The 14869-nt window shown below is 35.6% G+C and overlaps 1 protein-coding gene across 1 annotated transcript in view; it reads right to left on the bottom strand.

Annotated features, from left to right (window-relative positions):
- Positions 1–14869, bottom strand: part of LOC113238297 — a 319493-nt gene that overhangs the window by 236096 nt on the left and 68528 nt on the right. The window lies entirely within an intron of this gene.

Genomic DNA, 14869 nt, shown 5'->3' with positions numbered 1-14869 from the left:
CATCTATATTACTTAGAATTTGAACATTTTTTGTTTGTAATTATTTGATAATGTTTGAGTGACGAATGCTTCATAATTATTGATACCAGTAGGACAACTTAAAGGTATCACTCAACTAATAAATTTTAGTTGGTATAAATAGAGTTGAGTATGAAAGCCTGCCCTTGCCTTCGCAGTTAAGAGGCTCCCAGCTTTAAGAGTCGTTACAAGCCTAATTGGGCAAAATGTGAGCCAGGAAACTAGAGGCACTATGCGAAGTGCAGATGGTTATTATAGGTACACGACGTTGTAAATGAAATTTTAAAATCATTTATTGTACTTTGTAGTACGCTTGCTGTTGTTGATAAGCAATCTTAACAATTACCTGGTTGTACGTATGTGCTTAATACTCTTTAGCAAATTATGTTCATTGAAATTAAAGGAATGTAATGATTAATACAAAGAGTGACACATAGAAAAATCTTTCGATATGACAGGACCGTGTCTGACGCAGGTTCGTGTCCTGTCTTTTTTGTTGCTTTTTGTGGTTTGTGTTCAGTCTTTGTTTTAATAATTACTAACTGAAATTACAGGCACATGGGACTTGTCAACTCATGTCTCAGGGCGACGGGCGCAGTGGCAGTGCCCCTCAGATCTTTGCCATTTAAAGCTTTGAGTGGCACTGCCACTGTTATGGACAGGCGTGTGGCTTACCATCAGGTGCACGACTTGTTCGTCCAGTCATTTGATATTATAAAAAAACAAACTAGAGGAGTAATTAATTGTACTCTTTTGAATATTTTTATTAATATTTTCACTTTATTACATTATTAAAGTAAGATTTATGTATTGTTGATATAGACAACATTGACATTGACTCAAAACTCAATGGTTTCTAGATGTTGTAATAATTGTTTGTTTTGTACCTATGTAATTGAATATTCAATAAAATCAATATTGCAATTAATTGAATGCGTTTATCCTTTCTCAAATCATCAAGTCGTTAGGTTGGGAAAAATTCTAAACTATTTTTACTTTAGGCTAGATAAAAAGACAATGTTTCAATATCTAAGAAGACATTAAATCCAGGCTGACAGAAAATAAATGAATAATCTTCTAGGTTTTTATCTTTTACTTAAAATCGGTCAGTGGTATAGTACTTTGACAATGTATACTATACATAATATATTTAGTAGCAGTAGAGTTCCTTGTGAAAGAGCTAGTTCAGGGAAATACTGCCATAATACCTATTTCTGCTGCAAAGTAGTAATGTGAGTATTATTGCGTTCCGGTTTGGAAGGGAAACGGTGTTGGTGAAATTACAGGCACATGGGACTTGTCAACTTATGTCTCAGGGTGACGGGCGTAGTGGCAGTGCCCCTAAAATCTTTGCGATTTAAAGCTTTAAGTGGCACTGCAACTGTTATGGATAGGCGTGTCGCTTACAACCAGACGATTCGTTCATCTATTGGTATTATCCAAAAAAATAGAACACAAACCTGGGATCTTATAATCGTGTAATTGGTATAATAAAGGAAAATGTTGTTTCTGGTGTCTCTGTTAATACCTTCAAAAACAAGTTCGACAACTGGCTACGAAAGAGTGAAGCAGTGCTAAAAAAGTGAACTAAAACAAACGATATAAATTTCAACACTGTGATGACATGATTCTGATTGAAGATGATGATGAGTCTGATTTCGAATTAATTCCGAAAATGGATATGAGTTGACTGATCTGAACTTCAGATTGACTTTGAAATGATTTATTTATTTATTTATTTGTTTATAGAGAGAGTTGATATTTATAAGAGCTGTATCGCTACTGTGTTACCAGGAATATATGCCCCTTATTTCGTCTCTATTTCTGGTTATATACTCGATGACCCTCGATTACTGTCAGAACGGACACATTCTTAATTTGAAACACTACAAAATCTTGATATTGATTGGTCGTAGTTTCAAATTTAAAAAGAAATAACAAAGTCTGAATTGTTAATATAATTTAAACCCTGTTGGCATATCGATGAAAGTTCAATACCTTCAATATCTATTATTACAAGTTAGGACGTTTTGATATTATATTGAAATTTTAATCAATGTACTGCCATCTAGCGGTTGATTGCTGAACGACGACAAATTGAAGTTAATAATTTAGTTCTCCCAACAAGAATCAACCATATTGCAGAGACATAAGCTTTACTTTCGTTTCTTGTAACAAAAAAAATATTTCGATAACCAGAAAATTGAAAATTTATTAAAATAAGACTTTCCAATGATATGAAATACCACCACGGGTAATATTTTTCATGCGGCTATCACGTTTGCACTCCAAAACAGCACAATAAGGTATTTTTCGGAATTTAAAGATTTAGGATTTTAAAGAATTTGCACGAAAGAATGACACTACCATACCATAAAAAGCGAAAATGACAGACTGAGGTCAGATAGATCTTTCAAGACCTATAGTTGACACGCGTCGGTCGCTAACAAACCACTTCTACTGTATTTTTTGTTCTGTGATTATAACTACGGGTATGATTTGATTACATACTTTGCCCAACTAAAACCGCGCTTTGATAAATTTGCTAACTCTTCGTATGGTAAATGTGATCTCATCAACTGTGTGTCGTTGATTCAGCGGTGTGTATTGGCTATTTCCACCTTGTAACACTATTGTATAGAGTCGGCACAAAGGGGAAAGAATGCAATTACGAGTAAAGTTTGACATCGACCATCGTTAATATAAGGCAGTGTTGATGTTACCCATTATAAACCGGACAAAACCAGGTAAACAACTTTACGAATCTAAACATAAAGTAATCTCCGCTTCGATGAAAGAATGTATCACAATTTTTCTTTTTTATTAACAAGATTCCGAAGTTTTTATATAGCCCTCACGTACAAGTATTTGTGAATGATATGTGTAACAGGATTCCGTTGTCAAACGATATTCTACGATGAAAGGGGTCGCGAACGCTCGGTTTTTTCCGCCGAGCTACTGAAACGTAATATCCATTCGCGTAAGAGCAAGCAAAGCAGAGAATGGTCAAACTATTCCAATAAAAGTTTAAACGGCTTTCGCTAGCGAATCTACGAATATTATATAACTAAAGAGCCCCTGCCGCCTCGTTTCGTTACTTTTTACAGAAAATTAACGAATCACAAAATGTTACATTGTGGTTTTCTCATTGTAGACAACAATTGGGTTAGCTTGGAAGTTCTTTTATTTAAAAGTAGGTTTGTAAGCGTAATTAAATGTGTTTCAGCGAGTTTGCGAGTATTTACAAAGTTTTCATTTTAGGTCTCATTCCGTAAGGATTTCAGCAGGTTGTGTTTTCTTTTGTTACGCATTGGAAACTTGAAAAATATTATAATGATGAGTCATAAACTTTTTAAATGCTCATGCTGTTCTAGTCCAATCGGGTCGAGATAATTTTTTATATTTTTGTCTGTACGATCTTTGCTTCAATAGTAATAAGAAACTAGTAGAGCATTGTTACAAAAAACAGATGGATGTTGTGATAGTGAAAAAACAGCATGATATCAATAAATAGTTTTTTTTTTTGGCAGGGGTTCCCGTTGAGAAGCCAAACGATATGTAAAATTATAAAGAAATAAAGTTGAACATAGAACTACAATCAGGTGTGTCCATTGCAACGTACCAGCCACGCATAAATCAGACAGTCGCTTACGATATGAAATGCAATTTACGTCGTCGGCTAATTTAATCAGACGCAGTCTACCAAGACCGGCGAAACGGCCAGGCAGGGCGCGCGGCACACGGCGTTTGCGCCGACTAAACGGAGACTCGCCACGAATTAGTTTGGGAACCACACTTTGTTACATAGAAATAATAAATTGGCGAGTTGTCATGTTCCCCTAGTACAATAGCCCCACTGTATATAAAAAGTCAAAATTTGTCTTTGAAAATTGGAACATACGAGTACCTACTCGATCTTCTAATTAATATCAAAACGAGATGTTTATCTATGTTTATCTATCTATGGATATCTATGTTTTGGCCCTCCTTACGTAAGTTTCTTCTATAGATAGTTGCATTAATATTAGCACAACAACAACAAAAATTAATAAATCATCATAATATAATTAAGGCTATCAGCGCAAAAGTGATGTAACACATATTTACTTATATTACTTTAAATGATACTGAAGTACATAATTATTTCATATTTTGAATGCTATTTATATGTTTAAAAAATAATAATAATGAAACATTTTTTTCTACTCCTGTATCTGTCAATTATAATTTCATAATCAATATCACAAAGGAGCTCTTTTTAGTTCTGAACTAAAATACTTTTTAAATAATTGTCTATGGTACTCACCAGTGAACTGAAAAATTCCATTATACTTCTGTGCAGTAGGTATTCGAAATTATAATAATTTCAACATCGTATTTTTGCTAATTAAAATAGCAAATATGACGCTACTTAAAAGCTCTACTGCTTTAAATTGGCCAAAAGTTCTTCCAACCAGGCCATAATTCTTTCTAAAAAAAGTGATTGGTTAACATAAAAGCGTTCGATGGCCAATGGTTGGCCACTTCTATTCCATCTCTTAGGTGTTTTGTTCTGTAGCGTTTGTTTGGCTTTCGTCTAAATATATGAAGAAACTGTACGGTGGAAACTTTGCCTACCCAAATAAATGAGTGAAAAGTTACTTTAAAAAATTGAATTTGTTGTCATGGATTGTTAAGAAAATTTGCATTAAATATTGGATGTGTCTCATTATTTTCTTTTCTCGTACAAAAAGTATTGTATGCAAAAATTACACAATTAGGTCTTAAAATTTCATACCTATTACGGTACTCGACTTTTTTAACATTTGCACAAAACACTATTTTATACATGAATAATAAGAATATTGTAGAAAAAAATATATAGGTGGGTTACACCACTTTAAAAAAAGAAAGCCGTAGTAGCCTAATGGTTCGAATCCGGGCTTGCACTTCGGAGTTTCTCAGAATTTATGTGCGAAATTTAATTTGAAATTTACCATGCCCTTTTTCGGTGAAGTAAAACATTGTAACTAAATGTGCATGTCGAAGACGGTTCACAATCCTCACAAAACGTGAGAAGTCCTCAACCCGCATTAGGCAGTGGGACTGTTTTATTTTCCGCTGATAGCTTCAATTAATAATAATAAATTACAATTAGCACAAGATTCCACTATATTTCGAAACTATACCAAAATTAATTTCTAGTAACTGTACTTATGAAAAAATATCCTATTATTATTAATAATATTATACAGGGCGTCCCAAAGTTATGGGCCATGAAGGGGAAGTACCTTAAATATCGTAGATAGAGTATTTTGCTGAAAGAAGACTTTATGTTATTTTTAAAAGTTAGTAATTCTGCATTCATAGATTAAAAAAAAAATATTTGCTTCGTCTGGGAATCGAACCGACTTAAATGTCAAAAAAAAAGCACCCTACTTTTATGATACCAATCGAAAGAATAGCTAAAAAATAATAACTCTGCTTAAGTAACATAGTATTTTAAATGAAAGGAACAACGTGAAATTAATTATTTTAATCAAATTAAAAACATACATGAAACTGCCGTACCTAGTCAATTAAGTGGGTATTTTTTGTAAATTAATTAATTAAATGCTCAAAATGTGATCCCTCTTGTCTTACGCAAATCGCCAATCTTTTAATGAGTTCGCTGCCTGTTGATTTTCTTATCATTTTATGGTGAACACTCGATGTGATATGGATCAATTCTGTTTGCAACTCGCCCAGGTTCTCGTATCGCTTTTTGTATAGCATATCTTTTACGTATCCCCAAAAGAAGAAATCTAATGGTGTAAGGTCCGGGGATCTGGCCGGCCATCTAATAGGTCCATTTGTACCAATCCATATAGCAAAACTTTCACTTAGAAAATCTGCAGCTCTCCGACTATTATGAGCCGGAGCTCCGTCCTGTTGGAAAATTAAGTTTTCTTGCTCCGCCGCGGAAAGATTTCTTATCTCATCCATTAAAATTTGAAGTATTCCTAAATACTTTTCTGTGTTCAAGGTTCCTTGGTAAAAATGGACTAAGAAAACCCGGTTTTTTAAAAGTCCGCACCAACAATTGAGTGAAAAACGCACTTGGTTATTCGTTTCAGTGACTCGTAGGGGATTTTCTTTAGACCAAATACGATTATTGTTGCGGTTATACATACCGTTATTGCTAAAGTTAGATTCATCTGTCCAAATAATATTATCCAAAAAATTTGGATCTTCGAGCAAGCGTGCCTGGATATCAAGACAGAAATTTTTTCTCCTTTCTGTATCGCCCGGAAGTAATTTTTGAACCAATCGTCCTTCAACATAACTCTTAAAACCGTGTTTTTTTAATACACGGTGTATTTTACTTTTCGAAATTCCAATTTCAAGTTCTCCTTCTCTCACTGATCTTTTCGGAAAAGCCGAAAAGTAAATTAAAATATCAAGTTCTTCGTCGTTGATCATGTGGTTTTCTTGCTGTGGTTCTCTTGGGCGTTTATCGAAACGTCCAAGAATTTTCAAATTGTTCACAAGCCTTTTCAAAACTTTACGAGACGGTATTTGTCTATCAGGATATTTTACGCTATACCACCGCAAACTTCTAGAGATATCTTTATCGTTCAAAAAATATGCTTCCATTAGATCAAAACTTACTTGATATGCCATGTTCGCAATAAATTAACACGATAACACTTGTGTAAGTAAATTAAGACTAAACAGATCAATATCCAAAATACAAACGCTCGCACACACTGTTCCATTTTCAAATTTGAGAACAACATTTAAAAATATTAGTTCTTTTTAAAATGTTTTAAAAAGTATTCATTCAAACAAACGCTCTCATAAACTGTTCCATTTTCAAATTTAACAACAACATTATTTTTGTTTTAAATTTGCCTTCTGTCTAGCTTACAGAGGACGTATTGAAATACTAAGTTTTATCATTTTATCTACACGTGCACTTATAATGGAAAACTAGGTATGCAAGTATTTTATGAAGTGGGTACTTATTTACGAACAATCAATGCATCTTTGGAATGATAATATCGCTACTTTTCAAACGTCGTCGTCGGCAATAAATAACTTTCTTGAAATATGATTCAATCATTTCACGTTGTTCCTTACATTTAAAATACTATGTTACTTAAGCAGAGTTATTATTTTTTAGCTATTCTTTCGATTGGTATCATAAAAGTAGGGTGATTTTTTTTTGACATTTAAGTCGGTTCGATTCCCAGACGAAGCAAATATTTTTTTTTAAATCTATGAATGCAGAATTACTAACTTTTAAAAATAACATAAAGTCTTCTTTCAGCAAAATACTCTATATACGATATTTAAGGTACTTCCCCTTCATGGCCCATAACTTTGGGACGCCCTGTATATATATACATATATCTGTGTCGTATTAAAATATCGTTCGTCATTATTATTATAGAAACTACATCGTCTGTGACAGGCTTAAATAATTTGCTTTATATATTTTTGCCGAAAAAAATCGTAATCGTGCAGGCAGTTGGGAGTTTAAGTATTTCTACGTGTGGGGAATTGGGTGTATAAGAGAGTTCATATTCCATTGTAGAATTGTTTTTTTAGGAATTTTATGACTTAGGCGAATATCGGCTACTGAACTCACATAAATTAGCGAATTAACTTCGCAAAAAAATGGCAACATTGTTATATAATTAGAGCTTATGCACATGACGTATATTATATGCGCCGACGATACGCATTTCACGCGTCATCTGCGCGTATACGCGCCGCAGACGCGCTGTAGTGAATCGAAAAGTTGCAAGCAAGAAGCTTATATACTCTGGAGTTTACACTTACAATTTCATGTAGTTGCTTCATTTAAAAGACTAACAGAAATTACACTATATAATGTATACGCGTAGATGACGCACATTTACGGCGCGTATACGCGTGTCGTCGGCGTGTATAAAATATGCCGTATAACGTATAAAAAGGATATATTATTTTAAGACAAAATAATATATCGTAACGTAGATTTGCACACCTGTATAGGTTGAATACTGTACCGTTGATAATTGACATTGTGAATTATCAACGGTACATTATTCAACCATATTGACAATAGCACTTTTTTGTCACAAGCGCCTTAAGAAATTTTACTTGTGGTATTGTGGTGTGGGCGATTGTTTTATTATTATATTCATATTTTTTAAGCAGTTGTTGAGAAAAATAAAGAGTTTACTCTTTATTTTTTTTATTGGATTTTGAAAGGCCCTCATAGGAAGTTGTCATCTGTATGACGTACTTCCAGAATAAAAACCGATATTATGTTTGATGAATTAAACAATGTTAAGTATTTTTAGTTTAATGGCCTTGAGTGCGTGTTATTTAGAGATATTTACTCATTAATCCAAGTTATTGTTAAATATTTTTTAATATATACTTGTATTTACTTCACCATAAACAGTATTTCCCAATATAATTTATAATGTATTAAATAATTAAATTACATATTCTACAGGGTCAAGAGCACGTCAAGCTTGACACTTAAGATTTAAATCCACTTCTATGCCGCTTACGGTAAGAACGGTGCAAAGTACAAAGTGTCAAGCTTGACGTGCTGTTGACTGCACAAATAACTGAAGACACACAAATTCAAATAAGTTAATTATTGGTTTTTCTCGTCACTACTCCTGACGTCAGACTAACGACTGGCGCTGAAGCTTTTTTCAGAAAAGCTGGTTTAAATTATTAAATTTAATATCAATACAACATTATTTGTTAACAACATAAAATATGTTATATACAGAGACTGGAATTGAGGGAGTTAATTTAGCTAAACTAAAGAATAACGTGGACAATCCTTTTTACAAATCCCGGGACTTCTCGGAACTGATTGTATTTGAATATGCGTATTATTTATTGAAACTTGAGTACATTGGCGACAAATCATTTTCCTATTAAATATTTGCTACAAATTATTGTCGCAAAAAATAATATTGTAGTCAATAATCTGTAGTAGTGTTTCTATAGGTACTTTACGTATTTAAATACTTTAGCCATTTAGAAAATAAACATGAGACACATCACAGTAAAAGAAGAAATTTATTGGTAGGTCAATGTTGTATACGCATTGATGACGAAATATGCATATCCATACGAAGAAAACGTTAATACTTTAGTTAGTTTAAACTTTCACAATTACGATCACTGGTTGATGTAGATTTTATTTCAATTACAAAAAAATATATGTAAGTAAAAAAGTTGCTATTGTCAAATAATATTGCATACGAGTATGATCTTGTTAAATGTATTGTAACAATTCAATTCTGTCCCTTTACGCCTTCTTATCTCAAAGATCGCTTTACTTTCCACTGTTCTACACTCTGCCGTCCCCTTCGCTCCTCTGATACTCGCTTACTAAACATACCTCTCACAAACAACATCCCATACCTCTAATTTTTATTCCAACTCTTTTACCGTTTCTGCGATCAGACTGCGGAATTCTCTCCCTGAATCGATTCAAGGTTCCCCTTCTCTTGATTCCTTCAAACGACGTGTCAAATATCACTTCCTCAACTCCTAAGTTTTGTCTTTTTCTCCACTATCCTTTCATTTATTTTTATTATAATTTTGGAAGCACAGACTGACACAGACAAATAATACTTTGACAGTTATTTGAATAACAGTCGCATCTACCATACAGCGGCCAGGATGTTCCCATTGAAACCAAGCAGGTTTAACACCCTCCCGCAATGTGAACATCCTGTTGACAATAACAAAGTGAACACACACTTAAATTATACATATAAAACACTGCACACCAATAAACATTGAATATAAAAATATCAATCTGTATATACACCTACCTATGACTAACTTACACACCCTATATACATACAACAAAACCTTAACCTAAACTTAATAAGTGTGCACATTTGGTGTGCTTTAGTTTCGGCAACGGTTTTGTGAAAATGTCCGCAATCATGTCTTGTGTGGGTATGTATTTCAGGTGAAGATTATGTAATATAAGTGAGTCGCGGATGAAGTGGTGTTTAATGTCAATATGTTTGGTGCGTGCATGATAAGTGTTATTGTGTGCTAATTTGATAGAACTTTGATTGTCAGTGTGTATGATGATGGGTTGTGGAGTGACGGCGAATACTTCGGTTATGAACGATTTGAGGTAAATAGCCTCCTTGCAAGCCTCCGCCAGAGCCATGTACTCGGCTTCTGTCGTGGAAAGCGCTACTGTACGCTGCTTGCGAGCTTCCCATGATATAGGGGTACCGTTCAATAAAAATACAAAACCGGTGTATGAACGTCGGTCCACAAGATTGTTTCCATAGTCGGCATCAACATAACACACGGGTTGGAACTGACCTGATGGTTTAAAATGTAGTCGGTGATCCTTGGTGCCTTTAAGGTACCGAAGAACACGCTTAGCGGCCTTCCAGTGTACCCCCCCGTAATGTGCATTGAACTGCGAGAGGTAAGAGACTGTGTGAGCAATATCTGGTCTCGTACAAATGGCAATGTACATTAGTGAGCCGATAAGTTCCTGGTACGGGACTTCTTCTTCTTCTTCCTTTGTAGGCAGCGTTAGTTTGATGCCAGGTTCCAAAGGAGTTGTCACCGAAATTGCATCTGTCATGCCGAACTTATGAATTAATTTTTCAATGTATTTGGTTTGGTCGAGAGTTATTTCTTCGGTAGTTTGTGTAACTCTCATCCCCAGGCAGTCCTTGAGGATACCAAGATCCTTAACTATAAATTGCTCCTTGAGCTTATTTTTAAAAACATTCTTCATGATGTCATTTGTACAGACAATGAAGAAGTCGTCAACAAACACAGCAACTACGAGAATATCATTACCATCTCGTCTGTAGTAAATACAGTGCTCATTTGTTGCTTGGTTTAAGCTGAGTTTGTGCATAGCTTCGCACACTTTGATGTTCCATTGTCGTGGAGCTTGTTTAAGACCGTATAAAGCCTTTTTAAGTAGGCATACTTTGCCCTTTGGGTCGGTAGAGAAGCCTTCTGGTTGTTCCATGTAAATTTCCTCATTTAGGTCACCATTCAGGAACGCGGTTTCGACGTCGAGATGTTCTACTTGCAGCTTATGTTTAGCAGCAAATGCCAGTAGAACTCGGACTGACGACAGTCTAGCGACCGGAGAAAAAGTTTCGCCATAGTCCACTCCAGCTACTTGGGTGAAACCTTTGGCAACTAATCTGGCTTTGTATTTGGTGACTTGTCCACTTGTGTCCTTTTTGATTTTGAACACCCATTTACATTTCGTAGTTTTCCTGTTCACTGGTCTATCGACAAGAACCCATGTCCCGTGTTTTAATAACGAGTCATGTTCAGCCTGCATTGCTTCTACCCACTTTTCCTCTTGAGGATGACCTGTAACTTCAGTGTAAGTCTCCGGTTCGAGATCTGAAGTCATGTAAAGCTTTTGTTCTCCATATTTTTCGGGGGGATTCCTGATTCGGGTTGGATACCTTCTTTCAGGTTCAGGTGAGGGCTCTACGATGAGTTCAGGTTCGGGAACATCTTGTGAGGATGTTACAGGTCCTTCTAATAAAGGTGACGGCTCCGGGGTCACAGGTTGTGGTTGAAGCTGTGGCTGTGGTGACGGGCCTGGTTCATCATCCAGTGGAACATGAAACTGTATTAAAGGTGTCTGTGGACACGAATGGGATTCAACACAAGTGTGAGGAACAGTTTCAAAGGTTTTGTCCTCTAGGAAGACAACATCTCTAGCGAATATTATTGTGCGCGGATTGTGGGGATCTAGGAGTCGGTAGCCTTTGGTCTCAGTTGAGTAACCTGTGAACACACATGATTGTGTTTTTGGTTCAAGTTTACTTCTTTTTTCTTTTGGCAAAAGAACGTGGGCCTGGCAGCCAAAGACCTTCAGATGAGAAAGATTGACTTTGTTGCCGGTCCATAGTTCTTCTGGAATCTTGTTCTTCAAGGACTGAGAAGGCATACGGTTCTTTAGGTATATAGCCGTATTTACCGCTTCACCCCAGTAAGCTAATGGTAGCTTCGCGTCTTGGAGCATTGTTTTGGCTTTTTCGATAATGGTTCGATTTGCGCGTTCGGATACTCCATTCTGTTGTGGAGTGTACGGTATTGTGGTTTGATGCACGATACCGTTCTCCTTAAGAAACGTAGACATGTCCTTGTTGACATATTCGCGACCATTATCTGAGCGCAGAACTTTTATTCGTTCTCCAGTTTGATTCTCCATGAAATGCTTAAACTCTATAAATTTTGTAAAAACTTCGGCTTTAGATTTTAAAAGATATCCAAACGTTTTGCGACTAAAGTCGTCTGTAAAAGTTAATAGATAAAGGGCTCCGCCCCACGAGTGCGTACTCATCGGTCCGCATAAGTCCGAGTGAATTAATTGTAGGACTTTACTCGATCTACTTTTTGAGTTTGGGAAAGGTTTCTTTGCTAGTTTGCCTTGTATGCAAGGAATACACTTATCATTGTAATTCCCACTAAAATCTACGCCGATATTTTTATTTTTCAAAATACGCAAACTTTTTGCATTCGGATGACCGAGACGCCTATGCCAGAGCAATGCAGGCTCCTTGGCATGTGTGTACGTAGCATGCGAACTATTTTGTACGTCAAGCTTGTACATGCCTTTGTGGTTTGAGGCTGTGGCGATGACAGTATTTGTCATGTGACAGTCATCACTCTTAAGTATTTTTGCGCCGTTAGTTGTAAATAATACATCGTAACCCTTTTTAACTAAAGTCCTTACGGACAAAAGATTTGTAGCTAAGCCAGGAACGTATAAGACGTCACTAATTTTATGTACGTCGTCGGAAATATGTATATTTACCGTACCTTTGCCATGGCTGAGAAGCTTCTCCTTGTTGGCAACTGTAATAGAAGTAACATGAGACGATATTGACTCAAACCAATCTTTTCTATTGCTCATGTGAGAACTCGCACCCGAGTCTATGAACCAATCTTGTGAACCTGTGGAAGGAGCGTTAGTGAAACAAGATGAAAGTGTAATATGTGATGTATAATTTGAAATACACGTTGCCGAAACTTTCTTGTTTTTTGTTCTACATTCACTCACAACATGCCCTAACTTTTTACAATACGAACAAAACAGTTTTTTCTTTTGTACGTTTTTCTTAACATGTAGAGCAGTAGGCTCATTTGGTTTATGTACATTAGTACTTGTAGAGGCGCGTACAACCCTAGACGAGTCCTCTTTTAGGAGAGCAGCAACAACATTTTCTGATGTGATCTTCGTGTTGGAGTGTTCAAGCGCCATGACTAGTGGCTGGTAACGCTCCGGAAGGCCAGTGAGCATAATTATGGCAAGAAACTCGTCGTCCATTGCGGCGTTTATGCTCTGTAGCTCTTGCTGTGTTGCTAACGCCATGTTCACGTACTCTTGCATGTTTCCTCTAAATTCGTTGGCTAAGAGCTTTTTCATTAGCCCTAGTCTGCGTGACAAGCCACTGTCAGCATACGCCTTTTTAAGGGAGTCAAAGGTTTGTTTAGCAGTTTTAGCTGACCTTATTACGGGATAGACGGATTCGTCGCAGGATAAGCAAATCTTCTCCCGTGCTTTGGCATCCTTTCGCTTGGCGAGAGGATCAGCTAGGTCGACATCTGCTATTACAACGTCCCATAGGTCTAGGTCAGTAAGGAGACACTCTAAACTGAAAACCCAGGTGTTGAAATTTTTCCCGGTCAGCTTGCTAATGGTGGCTGACGATTGTAGCGCCGGTAGGCTTACCGATGGAGTATTTTTATTTTCCATAGCACTTTTTTGCAACCAAAAAAAAAGTTAACCCATAACCTATTATAATTTTGGAAGCACAGACTGACACAGACAAATAATACTTTGACAGTTATTTGAATAACTGTCGCATCTACCATACAGCGGCCAGGATGTTCCCATTGAAACCAAGCAGGTTTAACAATTTTTTATACTTATTATTTCATTTTCTTTTTCCTTTTAAAGTATATAAGCATTTAATATTATTATTTATGTATTGTTATGTATTAATAATATTTGTATGGATATTTCTATATACGTATATGAGTTTATTAATAATTATTGTGTAGTGTACTTATAATGATATTCTTTGGTTGCACCCCTTTGGTATTTCCCAAATTTCTATCCTAAGGTTGCCTGGAAGAAATTGCTACATAGCAATAAGGCGGCCTGTTGCACATTATCTTATATTTTTATACCTAAGTTACTTTATTGTGTTTTAACTGTAATTTTATGTGCAATAAAGAATATTTCATTCATTAATTCATACATTCATTCAAATAAATGAAGTCGACTACTTCAAAACTGGTAAAAATAAGGCATACTTTATAAGGAGCGTACAGTCGTAGAAAATGTTGAAATTTGTATTTAAAAATAAAAGAATGGAAAACTCTAAGACGTCGTAAAGAAAAGCTAGGTGACTTACAATGAATCATGTTATATTGTTAAGGAGACTATCTCAAGAAAAACTTTTTGTTCTCGTTTCCGTTTAGTGTTTTCCTTTGCAATTATGCTTTTCATGGGATGTTGTTTGTCAGTTCTCCTTTCGTTATTCTTTAAAAATTATTTACTGGCGAAGATAATTAAGTTAGAATGTCACGGTTCTATTTACACACAAAAGTGTCAGCTACTATTTTCTGTATAGGGACGTTTTAAAGTTATAATTTACAAAGTGGAGAAGTACATACGTGATATACAAGCTACTGAATAACAGGGAATAGCTTACATGAGTCTCCGATAGCGGCTTCCAGTTGCGGAAGACACTTTGAAGCATCACTAACGTATAAGTTAATATGTTTACTATTGTCATTGACTTACAATTATATGGACGTCGGGTCCGCGCTAAAAAGTGTC

The sequence above is a fragment of the Hyposmocoma kahamanoa genome, unplaced genomic scaffold (assembly GCF_003589595.1).
Source record: "Hyposmocoma kahamanoa isolate Upper Pololo Valley unplaced genomic scaffold, ASM358959v1 95, whole genome shotgun sequence".
NCBI lineage: Eukaryota > Metazoa > Arthropoda > Insecta > Lepidoptera > Cosmopterigidae > Hyposmocoma > Hyposmocoma kahamanoa.
Note: the sequence above shows the minus strand (reverse complement) of the source record. Positions and strands in the feature narration are given on the sequence as shown.